A 19,495-nucleotide genomic window follows, 5' to 3' on the forward strand; every position below is an offset into this window, starting at 1 on the left:
GAATGCATACTTCCGACGGGCATTGAACTAGTTGATATGAATAAAGCAAAACATGCTCATCAACTTTAACAGAACCCCTATAGTATCGCTATAAAGAAAGGTGTCATGCAGCAGTAAACCGAAGTCAAGCGTATTAAAATAATTCAGTGTAGTCCATAAAGCTTGAATACAAAACAAACAAAAGTACTGTTTAGCTACTTTGAATTATTTTTATAATAATAATATTAATAGATTAGATTTATATAGCACTTTTTTCAAGGAGAGTCAAAGCGCACACAGACGCCATTATTCATTCACTTCATTCACACCAGTAACTCACATCAGTCATACAGGTGGTGGTAAGCTACAATGAAGTCACAGCTGCCCTGGGGCATACTGACAGAAGCGTGGCTGCCATTTTGTGCCTACGGCCCCTCTGACCACAAACATTCATGCACAATTCATACCAGGCAATGTGGGTAAAATGCCTTGCCCAAGGACACAAAAAATAAATAAATAAATAAATAAATAAATAAATAAATAAATAAATAAATAAATAAAAATAAAAAAACAGTGGTTCTACTATATACTCATTAATCTAGAAGATTAATGAGTATGCCGGTTGAGCATTTCCAAATTCTAACTATTACAACAGTACCAACTTTTGTAATAACGATATTGGCTTCCCTTATTTCATTATCATTTTTCATATTTAATAAAGTTTTTATTTTATGCAATGTTGTTCTTAAACAACATTTCCTGACTTTTCTTTTAATATACAGCTCTAGGAACCTTACTAATCCTCTTTCAATACATTGCCTAGATTATACAATAAATTACGCATTTACTATACTAAAAATATCTTCAAGCAGCAGAAATCTGGATTCCAGCAGTAGAAGCACATCTACATATTTAAGGTGTAAGATGATGGATCTGTCCTCCTGGATCACTTGGGAAAGATGCCAACATAACGGAGGTATATAAATGTATGTGTGTGTGGGAGGAAGGGTTTAAACAACATCAATAGGGAATCGGAGCTCAAAGTGGTTTGTCATCTGGGGATAATTAAAGACATGCTAACTGTGACGATTAGAGCTATAGCTGTAAAAAAAAAACAAACAAAAAAAACAACTAGCAGTAGGAACATGTAACAATGCTACCAAATGTGTGGCTGCCCCATTTTTCTGACACAAACTTACAAAGGCAATCACTACAAAGCAGAAGCATGATAATCCTCTAATTGAAAGAGGGGGAATCTATAATCACTTAATTATTTCCCACACGATCTCAGCTCTCACATGCTGCCTCATACTTTTCTGTTTGCTATATTCTCCTCTATAAATTAGACCTGAAAAAGCAAGCATTCAGTGCCACCCACGCACACAACGCCTGCCTAAACACACGCGTGCCCACCCCCACACAGTATGGTTTACTTGAGCATCTGTGTGTGCCTTGCCTGTGCTTTCTTTTGCCATTAGACTATGTTTAAGCAAATTGTCTACAACAAGCCAGTCATTCCATGATAACAGAATAATTGCATGTGTTGATTGTTAATAACAGGTTTTTAAAAGTAACAAATAAAAAAAAAAAATAAAAATGGGAAAAACACGTTGACTTCTTTAAATTTAAAAATAACATGTATCACATATTTTAGAACAGTTATAAAGTGCAAAGAAAAAGAAAAGAAACATTTCTACTTTCCATGCTCAAGGTTTAGCCACCCCACCTGGTATGATGTCACGCCTCCCGAGTTCGGGAACTATAGTAGGATTATAGCTTTTTCAATACTACTCTTTATACTGATTTTTCAAAATGCAAAAAAATGTTTTCTAATGTTGAACTTGAAGAAAAACTCCACATAAAGTTATTTCAACTATCTTGTATTCTGAGATAACAGCAGGTCCTCAACGGTCTTTAAGCAGTCTTGAGTAAGTCCACAAATGTTTGACTTTTCCACCAAGAGGACGGGCTTTTCGTTCGGAGCTATAGTTGGAGCTCGAGCTACTTCAGAGCTTGTCCTGTTTAGCTGAAGAACCGGTTTGGTTTTCCACCGCAGCAGCGGCAAGTTGGAGCCACATCCTTGCGTCACCTCAATACGTCAGTACGTCACTGATTGCGTAGAAGTTTACCCATGAGCGCTTGTCCCATAATGAAGCCCATGTTTTGACTGTTTACATCGTATGAATACTATCTTATCCTATGTAAATATTCAGCTGAACAACTCTACCATCTTCATCAGAGTCACAGGAATCTGTGACAACATTTGTGAACACAGGTAATTATCAAAGACGTTTTATTGCTTAACAATGACTGTTTTAGTGTTAGCCTTTGCTAAGCTACTTAGCTTCAACTACACCTGCATAAGTACAGCAGATACAGTTTGTTTATCATTATAGATGCTCTTAATGCTGACTGTGCACGTCCGTGACTCAATACGACCAGAATCAGCGCAAGTTTGTGTCAAACTAACGTGTCTTGATGTCATTTATTCATCTGTGTTTGGACCAAGAACCTACTGTGTGTGCGACTGAAGGGATGCTGTATTTAAATGTTTGTGTCCTCATCATGCTGTTCAACTTGTTACTTATGATCAACGACACTTTATTTATCCACATTTGTTTTTTACCTATTGCTGCTGTTTGATTTGTTTCAATAAATTTTGTTTTGAGGAAATCTCCACTGCATTGTATTTAAATGTCCTACTCATTAGGTGAGTGTTGTATGAACTTTTCAATTCTATAAATGTATCAAAATTAAAAAAAATCAAAATACAATCCTAATAGTGTGTGCTACAGCAGGTTATGTTTCTATCTTACAAAAAGTGGATGTAACTAGCAATTAAATTATCTGAATAAAAATAAAATACATGTGTGCTTACAAGTAGGCAACAAACAATGAACAAAGTCCTTGTAGAATACAAAATAAGTAACTTTATTTACACAAAGTAAAAATGGATATATAAACCAACTCAATATATATTAACAATGACTTAAAAAATGATTGTGGGTTTTCTATTAGAAAGGACCAAAGTCTGCCTCTATCTGCTCCAGAACCAACACCAGTCCAACCAGTGCTGTGGAGTTCATCATGAGCTGGAGGTTATGGTCCATGAACCGTGTCCCTGACTGCTCCATGGAAGAAAATCTGCATTAACATCTTCCTCCTTTTTTTCCTGCATAGAAGCATTAAATGAATATATGAATTTATTATTTATTTCAGCAGTATCCACAATAAGAAAATACAAAAACAAACAATTGTGTAATCCTTAAGCCAAAGTGTGTAGGTTGAAGCAAAGCTTATACAGTACAAACCTACCTTATCACAATAAAACTAAACAAGGCTACCTAGAAAATCACACACACAAAAATATTTAGCTTGTATTACTATTTTAACAATATATAATCTACACAAGTTTTATATACAGTTTATACATTCACATCAAACATATATACACATGAATGTATATATGACATGTTCTTGGTAAAATTGTTACTCTTTCTTATATTTACTCAATATATGATTTAAAAAGCTTTTTAAACTGGTTTATGTTGTTTTCTTTTATCACTTACGCTGTTCCATAATTTAACCCCTGATATTGTTATATTCATCCTTTTGACTGTTGTTCTAGCATTTTTCATCTTGAAATGTAGTTCTCTTAAATTATATTCCTCTTCTCTCTCTAAAAATACTTTTCTGCAACGCTTTTGGAAGTAAACCTTTACTTGCTTTATAAATCATTTGGACAGTTTTGAGTTTGATGAGATCTGGAGTTTTAAATCTAGTGTTTTTAACAATAATCCATGGGTGTGTTCTCTGTATCCTGCGTTATGTATAAGTCTGATGGATCTTTTTTTACATTATGAATAATGGTTGGATGTTCGTCATGTACATTATTTCAGGATGGACCAACAGATAATATTGTACATGTTGATGTTTGCATAGAATGAATGAATCTAACTGGATTTGTTCTGAGATGAAAACGAGCTGAGCTACAGATGAACCTCCAAATCCAACTCTGAAATGAGCAGAAGCGTTGTTACCACATAGTTCAGTAATATTATTACATGATCATTGTGTAACAATAAGATAAGTTCTGAATACAGATCAATGAAAATATTACTGCTGCTTTCAGGAATATTAAAGTATTGTTATGGTTTCCTAGCTAACTAGCGGCTAACTGGCTAGCCTGCACCACGTTAGATGTAACGTTCATAACATTGAAGAGGGAATATTGTAGCAAGCTAATATTGGTCGTAGTTTAACAACAGGGTGAAATCAAACTTACCATTATTAACAGTTCTACAGGACGAGCTCCTCCATGGCTGTAGTTCTGTTTGGTCCGTGGGGCTCCGTCCACTTCCCCTGAATCTCTTCAGACACCCACAGAACCAGGAAACAATGTTCTCCTCCTCTGACCACTGCTCTGTCTTCTTTCACTCACTTTTAAATGTTTTTTGTCGGATTTGCGCTAACGTGACCAGCCGCTCGCCAGCTTAAAAAAATGGCTGCTTTTCGTTTTTGGAGGACCGTCGATAACCCCGCCTACCACCCGCCCACTTCAGAGCTGAGCTGTAGCCCAGAAGCTATGTGGGGCCAGCGTAGTCCTGGTTTTTGGCTCCGAGAGCTGGAGCTATGTTGGTGGAAACAGAATGGCTCGGAGCCAAAACACGCGCTAGCTCCACGTTAGCTCCAGCTCCTGCCTGGTGGAAAAGCCCTATCTGTAAGAGGCAGCAAAAGAACACAGGAACGATTTAAGTGCTTGCCTGACCAGAAAGAAGTTCAGAATGTTCATTTAGAATAGATCAGTGGTTCTCAAACTCCAGCCATTAAGCTTCAGTCTAATTGTACAGTTATACATGTGAATGAGATCCTGCATGAAAAAAAATATTGTCCATCTTTGACCTTCCAGGTGAACAATAAGATTAATCTCTATGTTCAATGATTGTGCAGAAAAGGTCTGAGTGTTTGACTTGGTTGTCGATACTAACCTTATAATCTGTACAAAATAGGGCCATAGTTTATAAGAAGAGTTTAACACCACATTTAATGTAATAGGGTGAGAACCACTTGCAGGAGGAAATAAAGCGATCAACTTTAAACTGCTCTTCAATGACTACAACCAAGTCATCACCCAACAAGCCCCAAAACCGTTTAAAAAAAAAAAAAGTCTGCAGAAAGTCAATCAATTCCAAATACATGCCCGGAGGCCATCTGGTTGACAACTACTTACAGCTCCCTAAGGGTGAGATCACAGTCATGACCAGCTTTCTTCCCAAGCCTCAGCTTGGGAAGAGCTTCCAAAAAGCAACAGGGTGTGACCTCATCTCATTTAAGTCTGAAGAGATCCTTCCTCAAAAAAGGTGAAGCAGGTCATCTGCACCTTTTCTCATTATAAACCAAAGAAGAAATAACTGGAAGCATCCATATCTTTCTGTTGGATGACGTGTGACCTGCAAGGTCCCCTTCTCACCCTTTAATAATTCAAAAATGTAGCCGAGCTCCAAGTTCTTTAGTAGTGGGACTGATGTCACTGCTGCATTCTAACTCAATGTCACTGATAGGGGCTTCAACATTTTTAACAACAGTTAAGTAGAATCCTTCTAGTCAAGTTGCAATGATCCTATTGTTAGTAGATTACCGTACATGTGGATATTCACGCCTCAAAGTGCCAAACAAATCTAGCTATGTAGAGACCCAGTTTAGGCACTGCAAGTGTTGAAGACGTGGTTCCTCAGCCTCATTGGTCCTATCTTTAGTAAAAATCTATTGTACAGCTGTTACTACCCCCGGCAATGATGTGGTCATGTATGGGTTCTGAAGAAAAGAAAAGAGAATTTGGGGATGAGTGGTCCTTGAGTTATTCATAGCCTCTCCCATAAGATTTGTTAAGGGGATTGGAGGCAATTTAAATGCCTCCACTGACTGTTTGACTCCAGCAGCATTATGTCTCTCCATTCCATTATCTTGAGCTGCTGTGTAGGGATATAGACCTTCTATTAGCCTCTGTATAAACAGAGTTCTAAGCCTCGGCAGAGAGGGAAAACTCTGATATCCACGGGCCTATGCTATCTCCAGGCTTTGTCTTGATATCACTCTTCCTTTATCTTTTCTCTCTGCACTGACACATACGTCCACTGGACTGACATCTGGGTTGGATGAATGAACTTATAATAGGAAAAGTTAGACCAAAAGCACAATTCAGAATCTGTGCGACCAAAATAACCTTGCTGAGTTTTTAAATGACATCTATCCTGTATCTTACCACCAGAACCTGACATTTTTGTATTGTCCATAATCATTGCCCACATCACCAAAGTTGATTTTGGTACATCTCGCTATTTGTACTTACACAATCAGAATGTTCAAACCTGATCCCATCACTGGTGTTGTAATTAATTTTAGAGTATCATATTTAGGATTTTGTAAGGACTGCAATGACTTTGAAATCAGTCTAAAATGTACACCAAATTATACTTAATATAAGCTATGATGTGAGGCTGCAGATTCATGCTAACATGTTCAGAAGAATGGGGTGTGGAAAACCAATTAATGTACAAATTAATGAAAACAGTGCATCATTTGAGCGTTTGAGTTTAGTGTATGAAGATGTGTTACAGACATCAGCTAAGACTTCAATAAAACAAAAAAAAAAAAATTGACCTTGATTTCTGTAACATTTAGACAATTTGGACAGTATGTAGTCCAATCATAGCAACAGAAATGAGAAATTAAGATATCATCATATCTTCATTCTCTTTCTTTTAGTTTATTGTGTGATGTATTGTCTAAGTTAAACAATAAAACATGGGTCCGATTCTCCCGTTTGCGCGAAAATGTTTTTTTACATGCACGCAGTTACGAGTGCATCTCTTATGCAAATTCTTCCATCCAGACTCCTGACATGGCCACTGCACATCAATAGACCCAATGCACATATGGCTGTCAATAAAGCTGGTCTGATGTGATTTCATTTACATTGAGCCATGATGTCTTATTTTTCAGTTGTCTCGAAATCATTGAATATGAAGTTTTCCTAACACTCATTAAATTCCATGAAAATCATAATGCACACTTTTTATTTGAAAAGTCTTATTCGTTGATGAACAATGTAACAGTTTTATTTTATAGGCTTATTGCAGTGTCTGGAACAGCTGCATTTTTGTGTCCGAGGCACCGTTAAAATCTTTATTTTTCCCCCTCTAACAAATGACATATTTACATTTTTTTTTTTTTTAGGAAAGCCCGTTTTCATTAAGCTACTGTAGGAACTTGCTACATTTAGAAAAAATGAGTACATCAGTCATCATCATCATCGGTCATCAATACCCTGTGAGCTCTAAAGCCTGCACGAGTGTGCAGCACTGCATGTTTGGAGAAAATTATGCAAGGTTGACTTGAGAGTGTCAGCGATCCTTCAGAGGGTCCTGCTTTATTACAGAAGGAACTGAGATGTTGCTTGCATTCAGTGAAACAAACCCATTGGCTTCCAAATAATAAGCTACGGTCACATCGGTCACATCAGTGCCATACCGAGCCCGACCTGAAGTCGTGCATCATTTCTAAATATGGGTCCGAGCTGTTTTGGGTATCCATCCTCTAATGTGCATTTTACCCACCTCTGCATTGATGACAGCTTGTTTAACTTTATATTTCCGCTTGTAGTGTGATCAATCTGTGGCTTTACGTTGTACATAGTATGAAAATAGCTGGACAAGAATCTGACCAGCGCTGACAAAAGTCTGAGCTCCATCAACGAGATGGCGGAGCTGCTCACCTTGGGATGCACACTCCTGGTCACCTCCCCTCCCAGGACAAGGAGTGCATACCGCAGATAAAGTATTATGTAGTCTATATAATGAAATGTAATGCATTCAGTTTTGTTCCGTCTTGCACTGGTGAATTTGTAAATGGTGAACATATGAGAAATGCCGATGGACATTCCTTTGGCATGCTTGTGCACTTATTGGAGGTTCAGAAGCACGTAAGAGGAAAAGAGCTTAAGCAGACAGCAGAAAATTTGACTGAGAACCCCCACATTTCAGGGCCGATCCACCTAGAGCGTGTAACTGTGATAAAGGTGCGCAGTGACAGACTTAAGTGAAGAGAACAGCACGCAGCCTTTTCTGACTTATGCACATGGGGGAAAATGTCCCATTACGTTACTTTGCACAATTACCAGATGAAAATGTTCAATTCTGTTATACCAAAAAAAGTTCTTTAACCCAAGTATTAGGTGAATAATGCAGTAGGTTTTCCTGACAGCAGTCACTTTCTCATCCAGTTGGAGTTGCATTTATATATGAATTATTTTTGTAAGACCAAAGCATAAAAAAAAAAAAAAACAACAGTGATCACCCCTCATCTGACTTGTTTTGTCAAAAATGTGTAACCCACAATTCAACCTCATCATGAAATCAGTGCAAAGAAACATGTAAACACTGTTTACTCAAGTGCCTCTTTCATGACTATAATTCGGACCATTTATTCACAGGGTCTTGTCAATACTTTGCCATCAAATGGTCTGTTTTAGTTCATGCATTCAGAGAACTTCTGAATATTGAGTAAAGGAAACAGTAACACCAATAACCAAGGGGGAACTTCCGTCTTCATTTTACAGTTTGTAAAAGAAGGCAGAAATATTATGGTAGAAGATTTTGCCAAAAGCCACAAACAAGAGACTCTACCCCAATTACGGTACTTCTCAGTCGGTCCAGTTTGGAACACACACTGCTAGGAACCAAGTCCAGGGAAATTAGTTTGTAATTGCCTATTATTGCCTTTGGATGTAACTTGGAATTTGTGTCATTCACAATCAAAGTAGTTTCTCATCTTGCTTAATTTTATGGCAAAAAAATGAAAGCTTAAAAGGTGACACATACAAAATGAAAACAGATACATGAGGATTGGTTTCACATCGCGGTCCTGATTCTCATGCTATCCACTATATCATGCTTGTGTGCACATATGAAGGCAACACAGAACTAAATACTTCTTGGTAGCTACCCACACTGCTATTTGATGTGTCCATGTGGTATTAGCACTGTGACAAGCACATGCCTTTTCAAAGCCAACTCAAAAAAGAGCACTCAGCTCTTCGTGCCAGCCTGAGCTTAAGAGACTCTAATTAGCAGCTTGTTGAAAGAGTCTGTGTTTGTTTATGAAGCATCAGAGCCAGGTAAAATCTATGCTTTGGCTCATCAGTAGGGTCAAGTCATGGTGCCTAAGGCACATGTCCGCTGTGTAAGAACACAGACAGTGTTTAATTCAAAACAAAGTCAAAGAAAGAGAACAATCTCACTTCCTGTTCATTATCAAGCTACAGAGGCTTTGGTGTTACAATACAGGCCGTTTTATATCCAACGATGGGGTTGGTTTCCACATCATGTTGGTGAGCTGATCTCAGTAAGTGTGTGAGGGTTTTCACTGGTTTGAGACGATTACCATATATACATCAGTCCAACCCAATCCTTTTCTTTCATGTTTAATATCTTTGTTACAAATCAAATGTTGCCATTATTATACTGTAGTTAAACTTGCCTCAAGTTGAGAAGTTTCCTAGGAGAGAATGTCTATCTACATTTAACCAGAATCCAAATACCATAGCGCAAACTGGTTCATTTGCCAGCACTGTCTAGGCTGTGAAACATATACTATAGTGCTGCCTGTTCTCTTTTAAATATTACATACTTTGCACAAGGCTTATGAAAAGACAAATTCCAAAATAAATCCTTTATTTGCATATGTGCATACAGTGCTCATTGGTCTAGCCTGAGCACAGACTATATTTAGAGCTATATTTTTTAAATAAAAAACATTATTTATTTTTTTTTTACAATTGGCAGTGGTGGGTTGACCCACTGCATTAATTTGGACAATCTAAAGTCCAACATGTTTTGATAGAGAGGGAGGCTGGAATACCGAGAGAAAACAATGCAAGCACAGGGAGAACATGAAAACCCAACACAGAAGATTCACCAGGTCTAGTTAGGGATTGGAACCCAAGGTCTGCACAGTGAAGCAAAAAATATAATTTTTGGATATATGGATGTCTTGAAAAACACAAAACATCACAAAAGGAGAATTTTTATTTATTTAAATATCTCTTTTTACAGTGGGCCAGCGTTCAACTTTCTGTTCACTCACTGTAATTCTACATGTCGCATTCAGCTTTACACATTACTTTTAGTCTTCAAAGGTAATGTGAGGCAAATGGCGATGGTAACAGCATCAGAGCAGCCATGCTCCTTGTACCTGTCAAAGGCCCTGCAGCAATAGTAGTGGTGGTTTATCTCATCTGCAATGCAGACTGGATCTGACAGGCAGCACGGCGCTTGCTGCATTAGTGTCTGATGTGCTGTGTGCTTTTGTGTTCATGGGTACCGTCACCTAACGAATCATGCCCAAAGCCATTATCCCTATGTGTCTGTTGGTGAAGTGAATAAAGAGAACATTGTTTGTTTGTTGTTGTGAGAATAAGGAATGCAAAATAAGGTTGCAAAGCAATGATAACAAAATGAAGTCAATACAGAAGAGGACATAAAGAAAAACAGGAAAAATCCTCTGCCTTCCTCTCAGAGCCTCTCATCTCAGATCTTTACAGCTCTCTTACCCTACAGAACATCATTTGTTAGCCTGTTACGCAGCAAACAAGCTGTGACTCTTATCCCCCACTGGCTGTCATAGAAATCTCTGAAATAAACAAGCGCAGACACATATGTGGAGACCTACAGTTATGTAGTGCACCCCCGTTGGGCAGCTGTAAAGATGGATTGAAAGGAAAACCACCATAGCGACCGATTACATTACTGTTTACAGAAGCTGAAGGACAAATGTCCATTTTGTGCACGCGCGCGTGTGTGTGTGGGCTACTTGTTTGTCGCTGCAATAATTTGGATGCAACCCTTAGTACTGAAGTAAAATGATAATTTTGTAACACAGTGTTCGTGTGTCTCATGTTCATCGCAGCAACAAACTACCCTGGAACGACTGTGTTTTATTGATCTGTTCTTTCAGTGTTTAACCTTTGACATTGTAAAGGAAATGTCACAGCCATCACCAGTGAAACGGATACTTCCACACAAATAGAAAGGGCAGGCCTTTTTTCTTTTTAAACCTTAGTGTGCAAAGAGCACAGGGACAAAGTGATGAAGTTAAGCAGACATTATGAAAATGTTTTGTGCTTAAACAAGGCCAGGCACATCAATGCAATATCCAGGTAACTCCTTTGCTCGACGTTAATAAATATATAATGTTATGGTTGCACTCAATAAAAAACAATATAACACTGTGCATCACTTTCGCCAAGTTAATAATTAAATTTAAAACTCCTCCTTTCAGTATTGTCAGATCCAGCAGGTGATTAGAACACTGCATTAAATGTAATGGTTGGTGTAACGAAATTGTTTATGTTTCCGTAGTGGGTCCCCTTTTTTCATTGCTTCTATCAATAATCTGGGTCTGAATGCGTCAGATGCAAATGTGCACATTTATGCGGATGTGTTATAAACTGCTGTAAATTTATTTTTGTTCAGCTCATTGAATCCCTGCTGAAAGCCTTTGTTGCTGTCCAGACTTCTCTACTTGTTCTACTCAGACTACTCCCTACCTATATATGTTCCTTAGTTGCTGAAAGAAGTATTCATCCCTACTTTAACATTCACAAGACTTTGTGTTGCTTGGGGGAAAAAAAGGATTTTGTCCACTCTGCACTCTAAAGGACACAGACGGGAAACTGACTGAGGCAATATCAGTAAACACTTAAATCCAAATTGAAGGGACTTGAGGTTAATTCAATGACTTGCACTTGCATTTCTTGATTTTTGTAGATTTAAAATTATTCAACAATAACTATAGTAACTGTAAAATCCATCAACCCCATTCTACTCTTTTTCTAACTAGTCAATACTCAGATTAACATTGCTGTCAAAAAGTTAGAACAAGATGCTGAAGTTTATTGTTTGTCTGAGCTTTGAGGGTTTCTTTGGACCAACCCAACCGACTTTTTGAAGTCAGCTTCTGTTCACATTTATATTCCTAACATTTTGGTAAATATGCTGCAGTCTTCACCCTATGAAGAAAAACACAGACATGAACACTTCTGTTGCCTCAAAGGAAGTTATTTTATGACTGTCATCATATGCAGTGCCTATATTAGATAGTATACCACTAGCTTACTAATGTCTGTCTTTGAGCAGAATGCTGCACTATTAACTTACTGCCCTCGTCTTCTGCTTCTTTTGATGTCGATGAATGACATGTTTTCCTTGGTCTTTTTTTGATGGTCTTGTTTCTAAGATTTTTGTGGGATGTTCCTTTGATCAGTACCAGTAGAAAATTGCCTGAATCAATTTCCAGGACATGAAAGAGGCATAAGCTTGCGCACATTTATGTTCAACTCTTTGAGTTCAAGCCAGAGTATAGTTCAAAATGTATACTGTATATGCTTTCATACTGAAGGGTCACAGTGCTACCTTCAATTTAGGCCAAAAGCTCAAAATATTCTGTACATATATTCCATACACTCCATATACTGTATACAGTATATATTATATATTGAGGCCATACCAGCCTGTCATTGCCCGATCTCGTTAGATCTCAGAAGCTAAACAGGTCTGGGCCTGGTTAGTAGTTGGATGGGAGACCACTGAGAATTCCAGGTGCCACAGTGGGGGACAGTCACTCCAGTGGCATCTGTCATTGTGTTCTTGGGCAAGACACTTCAACTACATTGTCTAGTATGAAAGTAGTGTGTGAGTGAGTGTTGGTGGTGGTCAGAGGGGCCGATAGCACACTATTGCAGCCTCGCTTCCGTCAGTCTGCCCCAGGGTAGCTGTGGCTACAATAGTAGCTTACCACCACTAAGTGTGGAGTGAAAGAATAATGCCTTAATTCTGTAAAGCGCTGTAAGTGTCTATGATAAAGCACTATAAAAAATCTAATGCATAATTATTATTATATTGTTCTAAATGCCACACAAGCAGCTTTCCTAAATGTTGGTACATCTCTTATAATTTACTCAGCTCAATGCCAGTGTCCCTTTTCAAAGATGTGGAGGACTCCAAGAACTGTGCAACATTGGAGACAAATCTTCAGTGGTCACCTTTACTGATATGTGGTCCTGTCTCTGTGCGAGCAAGGAACCATCAGAGTGTGAAACGAGTTTTCTAAACTTGCCCACAGCCCCACAAAGACGATTTACTATAGTGCAGACAGACTAAGCAAAGCCAAAGTTTTCGGGACTGAAATGGGTAGAGATGCTAGAGGACATACATTTCACATGTTCATGTTATGAAACATGACATTCAAATATCTGAAAGTACAAATAAGTTTTACTCCTTCTGAGATTGTTGCACAAAGGTGTGTTATGGGGAAAATAACTTTTGTTTGTTGTGGGAAAAATAACTTTTCCCCACAACACCAAGATACTATTCGGTCTATCAATTTCCTATATATATATATATATATATATATATATAATTACAATTACCATTATGTATATAGAACAGAATGTTCATGAACATGAAACCTAATCGTTAAGGCAAGGCAAATTTATTTGTATAGCTGAATTCATACACAAGGCAACTCAATGTGCTTTACATAATCAAAAAGTGCCACAGAAAACTTTCAACGGCTTAGAAATCAATAACATTAAAATTATCGGCAAAAACATTTAAAATCTGCAGTATTTAGAATCGTAGAATCGTGAGACTTCTATAGAAACAACCACGCTCACCCACCCTGTTTAGAAACCTATCATCACTCACCGGTATCCTCGTGAACGAGCACAACTGTGGAGCTCTTAGTGACTTTTTACTCAATAGAGACTAGAGACAAATGTAGGGCCTTTATGTTGTGTTCATGTAGAGTTTAAGACAGGCTCTGAAATGAATGCATGTATCACTGTGTAGTTAACTAGGCTGTATGCTGTGTTCACACCGGACATTCCACGCGAAACCTTCCACAGGAAGAAAGCGGTGGACCCCAGTAAAATCAATGCTCTTTACCGTCTTTGGACTTCTTCCCCAGTCTACCGGCTCTGAAAGCGAGGGAAGCGTCTGCTGTTAGCGCCTATGTGTGTGTGTTTGTATGTGTGCGCTTGTTTTGTTTATTCAGCTGGAGCATGTTAACATATAGAGAAACTTTTGCTTTCATACCAGAGACTTGTGTCCATTCACGCGGGTGTGCGCCCCACCTTCACAAAAAAAAATATTAATTTCTGGTATTTATCACGATAACAATAAAAATCAATAAAATAAATAAATTTAAAAAAAAATCACAACTTAGTGTAAAGAGGTTCTTTACAAACATAAATAAATGTGAATACATCAACAATAGACACATTGAAAAAGGCTACAATAACTGCTGACTCAAAGAGTTCATGAGCTGATATTTTATGGAATATATTTGTGCATGTGGGTCACTCTATTAGTGTTATTGTATGTAATTCATTTATTTCCTCATTTGAAATAAAATTATTTTCTAAAAAAAAAAAAGCACATGAAAAGCAAAAATAACTCCATTAGTGTTTTTACTGCTGCTGAATCTTGTTTTATTTATCTGATAATGAGTTACATAAAGTCATGATTGATAAATAACTCTCTGATTTCCTATAATTAAACCAGATCAAGTTGATGATTTAATCATTCAGTATATTTAGGTGTAATAATCTCAATAGTTACATAAGTCTAATGGGACCAGCTTTGTCTGTGAACACGTGAAATATAATTAAAAAATATTGCGTTTCACAAATTGGGATGTATTAATAGTGACATTATTATTTATGCTAACATTTATTTCACACAACATGTAACATGTTAGTTTTTATCCTTCCATAGTAAAATGTTAAATCTGACCATAAACAAATCGATGGCTCTCTGTAGTATTATAACAGTAGGCCGTGTTGTTTTTACTTGGTCTGTTCCTTATTTGGAGTGGTTAGCGTTAGCTCTTAGCCCAGTCTGTGTGTCAGTGGGTTAGCTTAGCATAGTTAGCTTTAGTTGAGTTTCCAGTTCATAATCGTTGCTACAGGTTCATCTCTGTCCCCGTGTTTGTGGAACTTTGGGTGGATCTGACGGAGGAACTTAAATCGGTTCCCTTAATTGGATGGTTGTCTGGTTTTAACCAAGTAGCGGTCTATGATGTATCGCAGCACGGCAGCTTCAGGTAGCTGAGACAAGCACCTCAAACACACAGACTTAGTTAAATTGAGGGCCCGTGGCCCTCGCTAATTTCCGACATGAAAATTTATCGTTTATATCATGGGATGACAAATTGTTACCAGTGAGAATGTTTTTGACGACAAATCATAAACGATAAAATATCGTATATTCCTATGCCACAGTCAGTAAATGTGTCTTTGCTGCTAATGCTAATGCTGATGAAGGCTGCATGTACTTCCAGTGTGTCTTGCCTTCAGACCGTGGTTGGAAGACACAGGGGAGTCTAACTTCGCTCTGGGGGCCTCAGCTATCCTCAGCTTCGGTTGACTCCCTTGCTTCGAAGCAGTCACTGAGTATGACATGGAACTCCGGTTTAATTCAACAGCTGCAACATTTATTTCGCCAATCACTCAAAAACAGCATACCCAAACATGGTATGGTTAGTGTTGGTTTGTTTTTTCAGCTGTCAATTTGTTGCTGTAAAAGCTTATTTTTGTACTGTTAGTCTTAGGTATGCAAAAAACCCCCTCTCTACAAGAACCCCTCCTGACATAATGAAGCACTGTTTTCTCGAGACTTACTCATCAGGCCCTTTAGGATATGATGATTGCAGAAAAGTGTATATTTAATTAAACTAAAATTGTCCTGCATTTTCTGACTGTTTAGTGCTTACATGTGTAAAAATAAGATGTGGCCATACATGCTGTAGTCCATTCTGTAATGTCACTTGTTTTCTGAGAGTGGACAGTACGAAACAAAAACAAAATATAACAATATAATATTTAATCTACCGGAAAGTTCATCTGTGAGGGATTTTTTTTTGCACCTCAAAAATCACAGGTATAATTAGATAATGAACAGGTTTTAATATGGTGGCTGTCCTCATCACATTGCTCATCACCACAGTGAAAACTCGTGTGGAAGCAGCTTTGCAGTTTAGCCAGAAGTTGAGTATTGTACAATAGCCAGCTGATGTGAGCAGGTGCTTTGAGAGCCCTCACTGCCTCAATGGTCATCAAAGCCAATCGTCCACAGGAGATGGCTCCCTCATTTCAGTGGTATTCACTGTGAGCCCATCTGTTTCTGGTCCCAGGTTACACTAACTCCTGGGGGGCACTTCCCCATCAATACAGAGTGCTCTGCTGAGTATGAAGCTACAATAACAACTTGTCTGAAGGAAAAGGTAGTAATTTTTGAATAATTATAGATGCAATTTTGGTGGGGGTGGGGTGGGGGCAGCAATAGAGACATCAGGATCCATTGCTTAGCAACAAACATTCAAATGGTCTGCATAGCTCAGTACTGATGTGACTTGTTGATAGTGTGACTAATAATGTGGTGTTGGCAGCAAAGCTAAAAGGGGCAATGAAAGAGAAGTGATAATGGGCAGATTTAAGTCCATACATGCTGATACTTCTTAAATAACTCAATGCATTTATAAAGTGAGTTGGGATTGTGCAATAATTTCTCACTCCTTGAAAATGAATGGTCTCAGTGTTATTTATCATTAATTTGGGGTAAACAATGTACAGATTAGTTTCTGGACTGTCTATATAACCCTGTATTTATCCTAGAGAAACTCTCATTCCTTGACCTCAAGAGATCTACAAAAAAAAACAAAAAACAACTTGTGTCTAAATACTATCAGTTGGCGATAAAAAAATGCTGTATCAATCCGATATTAAGTGAATACAGGGCCAGTGTTGCAGATACTGATCCCAATACTTCCTAATAGCTGAGGTTGACGTATTATCAAAGTTTTTGTGATCTTTCTGTTAGAACCTCGACAGAATTCGGGCAAAGTTTATGGGTGACTACAATATACTTTATTCTAATGATAAAGCTTTTTATTCAAAACACATTTTATTGTTGTGTGTGTGTTTTTTTTTTCCTTAAAGGAGCATAGGGCAGGATTTGTGAAAAAATAAATAAACATACATTTGAAGTCTTTTAATTCTAATGGATGAAGAAGCATTCAAAACCAAAAATAATGAACCCACATACATCTCTCTATTGCCTTGAACAGACTGTGTGATGCATGTACTGCAATTTGTGGTCTGAATTCTTGTGGACCTGATCTCAAATGATGCTGAATTTGTGTCCTCGACAGCTTGGAGACCGGCGGAAGACAAGCGCAGTGGATCGAACTACTGTTTGTGTTTGTAGTGTGCGTGTCTGTGCGCACCGGTGGAAGATCAGCGATTAGGAGCCTTTATCAGTCTGTGACTAACAGGCGGAGATGTCGGTTTGTTTTCAGTGTTGCGACTAGTTCTTGGTTGGAAGTTTAAGTGCTCCTGTTTAAGTGATCTGTCAGCTCTGCTGGCGGCGTTGGTGTGGGGTTGCGGTGCCTGGCTGGGGGTGCTTAATTCACCTGCCTATCGGTCCGTGGCTGGCGGGGTGGCCCTGCTTGGGTGGTTGGTGGCGTCCTCTCTCGTCGGGAGGGCCGGGGCCGCCTCCCTGTGGAGGGTGCTATGTCATGGTGTCGTGCGGGCCTGTGCTGGCCCTGGTTTGGGCGCAGGCCTTTCTCCTGCTCAGCCACCACCTGCTTTGGTGGGGTCGCCTCCTGGGCCACTGGGGGATGTGGCTGGTGCCTGGCTGCGCCTTGGGGGTGGGGGTCCCGCCTTGCTCTGTGTGGCCAGCATGGTTCGGGGGTGCCGTGGGTTGGGTCTCCAGCTGTGCTGCTCGGCGAGTCCCTGGGGCCCGCAGTGCCGCATGCCCGTCTGTGCCATCTACCCTCTGCGGTGGCCTGCCATGCGGAGGGGCCGGGCTCATACCAGACAGGCCTCCTACATGGACACTTCACGTCACTCACTCCCAGCTGTTATGGCTCACCCACTTGTTGCACCACACTCACATACCCAACCCTTGGGGGGTTGGATGGTGTTACTAAGTAGTGGCTCAGGGGCGGCACTCCCACCTCTGGCTGCCCTACTAATCCCAATTTTAATAACACCTCAACACACCACCCCCCGGAGGGTGGGACCACCACTTCCACCCTCCCGAGCTATTGCACCACATTCACATATATACACATAGGTTGAATGGGGAGCACCGCTTCCCTCCATCCACCTTTTTTTAAGAGCACATACATTCACTAAACACACACATTCACTCAGGGAACAGGGAAGTGCCTCTCCATTGGGGAATGGAGAGGCACCATAACAGGGTAGCCTCACACATTTGGGCCTGTCAGGTGGGGGCCCGGCCCCGCTGTTGATGGCTGGGCCGCCGTGTAGAGTACAAATACATCAGGAGGGTGCGGTCGGGCGTGGCGGAGCGGTGGGTCTCTGGGGGGCGTGGAGGGGTGTTGCTGGGGGCTCTCTCTGTGGGGTCACTCCGGGCGGTGCCGGCCTGGGGCGTGGGGGTGCCCCTTCCCTTCGGGTGGGGTATTTAGGTATTACCACTCACTCCTTCCCCCTGTCCACAGCCACCACCTTTATAGCTTAGCTTCACACTTGTCACCATACTGGCTTGATTACACAACATAATAAGCACAATATGTTCTACAACTTCACATCTCACTCTCACTGTAAAATAATCTATTCTTCCCCACCCTTTCTATCTCCTACCTTGAGTCTCTCCTCCCTGCTCCCTCTCCCCCCCTCTCCCTCCACCTAGGTGTAACACTGCTCTCCCTTTTTATATCCTCCCTATAATAAAGAATTTCTTGCCCTTCCTTAGGGTGGGCTGGTGATGGTCACAATTAAGCAATAAAATTAACTAATTTATTTCATTGCAATAACAAAACATGCATTGCTGTCTCATAATAATTGCACTTCTTGTAGTGTTGACCTTTGACAGCATGTGCAGACAAGTTAGTCAGCCTTTTGGTTTAACCTGTTGTGTGTGGATGAGTGTATGTCTGCATTCAGTTTGAGAAAGTCACACGAGTGACGTCAGAGAAACGCTACCGGCTTCACCTGGTCCTGACACCGATACTGTGACACGGTTATTAATTTACTCGCCGTTCACATGACTTTACTGCAAGACCTCCGCACATGCCTTCGCGTAACCAAATGGTAGTTCGATCCATTGTGCTTGTCTTCTTCCAGCCTCCAAGCCAACTTCTTCTTCTACTTATTTATTTCTGGCAGAGTGGACAGGACTGCGCGGGAAATTCATCCCCGTAATTCTAGTACAAAATGCATGACGGTGTGTTCAAGACAATAGGGAGAAAGACTTAAAATTAATGGGTTTTTTTTCTCACAAATCCTGCCCTATGCTCCTTCAAATAAACTGCAAAAGGAAAAAAAAAAATTACCAGTAAATTAAGCAAAAAATATAAGATATCCACTGCTCTTGGGAATTAGTTAAGTGATATAATATAGTATATATTGAACTTTTTTTCACAGTTAACA

The 19,495-nt window shown here is 39.5% G+C and overlaps 1 protein-coding gene and 1 pseudogene across 1 annotated transcript in view; one reads left to right on the forward strand and one right to left on the reverse strand.

Annotated features, from left to right (window-relative positions):
* The window catches only part of itfg1 (integrin alpha FG-GAP repeat containing 1), a 223,503-nt gene that overhangs the window by 186,430 nt on the left and 17,578 nt on the right, over positions 1-19,495 (reverse strand). The gene's annotated exons all lie outside the window — the stretch shown is intronic.
* LOC114461365 (uncharacterized) lies at positions 12,530-12,647 on the forward strand (annotated as a pseudogene).

This window comes from Gouania willdenowi, chromosome 3 (genome assembly GCF_900634775.1).
Source record: "Gouania willdenowi chromosome 3, fGouWil2.1, whole genome shotgun sequence".
Classification (NCBI taxonomy): Eukaryota; Metazoa; Chordata; class Actinopteri; order Blenniiformes; family Gobiesocidae; genus Gouania; species Gouania willdenowi.